Source organism: Temnothorax nylanderi, unplaced genomic scaffold (genome assembly GCF_030848795.1).
Source record: "Temnothorax nylanderi isolate EJ_2023f unplaced genomic scaffold, tnyl_v1.0 TNYL_tig0587_pilon, whole genome shotgun sequence".
Lineage (NCBI taxonomy): Eukaryota > Metazoa > Arthropoda > Insecta > Hymenoptera > Formicidae > Temnothorax > Temnothorax nylanderi.
In genome coordinates, this window is record NW_027249649.1 from 38,280 (window position 1) to 40,222 (window position 1,943).

The following is a 1,943-nucleotide window of genomic DNA, read 5'->3' on the forward strand; positions in this document are numbered from 1 at the left end:
GACCGGGAGATGCTATGTATTCGCATCACCAGCCCAAGTAACTTTCTCTGACCCCAGGTCCAAAGAGACTCGTATGAGAATCAAGGGCCTGAGAGAGCCTGACTCCCTTAAGAGAGGTATCTCCCTACCAGAGGGCCTAAATCTCCCAGAAGAGAGTCATAGTTACTCCCGCCGTTTACCCGCGCTTGCTTGAATTTCTTCACGTTGACATTCAGAGCACTGGGCAGTCAGTGTTGTCACGCCGTGGGTTTTTCGGCCCGCGCGGGAGCGTCGTGCGCATGCGTCAGCTGACGTCACAGCAAGTAACGTATACACTCCGGCCAAATATGAGGTATCGTCAGGTTCCAGCAAGAAAGGAAATGTGAAGGAAGTTGCAGGGGGAGAAGAAAGAGTTTATATTAAAAAAATAGGATGTAGTTAATATATAAATTTTTAAAATTTATATTAACGCCGATCGCTCACGTGACGCGTCATCTCAGGCGAAGTATTCTCGCTATTTGTAGAATAAATTTCAATCTATACTTTTCTTTTATATGATTCACGCTTGTTGAAGTATAAAAAATTGTAATTTGTACATGTAATATGTGTATATAATGTATGTGAGGTACCCCTAAGAGGGTGGCAGTGTGGTCTTGTGGTAAAGCGCCAGACTCGTAATCCTATGGAACCGGGTTCGAGTCCACCTGATCACAGGAATTTTTATATTCCAAACTGCACCCCCCGCACGAGTGGGGCTCGTGCAGAGAAACTGGGCTATCTTTCGGAGGAGAAAGCTATAAAATTATCTACCGCCATGAAAAAAAAAGAAAGATCACATGATCTGTTTTACAAGGAGAAGGAGTCGTGGAAAGTTCTGTTAACAAATTTAATAGAAATTTGGACGGAGACTCTGACAGACGAAACTATATTTCGCAAATGTCAGGTATTCAATTCGTCTCAAGTACCAAGATGAGGTAATGTGTTTTGAAACCTATTTTTGCGACCAAGAATATACTTAAGCAGTATAAAACTCCCAAGCTCCCCAAGCTTGACGACCAATTTCAAATTTAATTTCTCCATTTCTCCTCCGAAAGATAGCCCAGTTTTTCCGCACGAGCCCCACTCGTGCGGGGGGTGCAGTTTGGAATATAAAAATTCCTGTGATCAGGTGGAATCGAACCCGGTTCCACAGCAGTGATCGGCAAAAATTCTGTTTTTAGTAATGATATCGGCGGTTATTTGTAATTTCAAAAAAGGTAAAAAAAAGTGCCAAGTACACGCAATGTATTTTGTAAATTCAAAATTTAACCTAAGTGGTAGCTTTATATCTTTTTCACAAAATTATATTATCTAACTTAACTCAAGTGACATGTATTTCAAAAAAAAAGATGTAAAATCTTTAATTTCTTCTTCACAAAATTATATTACCTAACTTAACTCAAGTGACATGTATCTAACCTAAGTGGTAGCTTTATATCTTCTTCACAAAATTATATTACCTAACTTAACTCAAGTGACATGTATTTCAAAAAAAGATGTGAAATCTTTAAATTAAATTGCGCCAATTGTAAAGAGAATATGTATATTGCTTTGAAAGATAATTGTTATGCAACTACTTTAAAGAAATAAAACCCAAGTGGTATCTTCGTATTCCTATTCAAGGGTCTTCCTATTCTAAACCCAAGTGATAATAGCTTCTTAATTCTCTTTAACAAATTTTTAATATTACAAAGAATCATTTTAATTACAAAGAATTAAAGAAGTAACAGTACAAAATAAAAATATTTAATTAAAACAAAATAAATAAATTTTTCTTGTAAAAAAACTTGGCGCTGCTTTTTTACTCCTGTCGCATTCTTCCCTAAATTATGTTTATTGTTTTTTATTCAATCAAAAATCTTAGTACTAATGTTTAAATTTTAATGTTTAAATTTCAAAGTCTAGCAGCGCCAAGTTTTTTTACA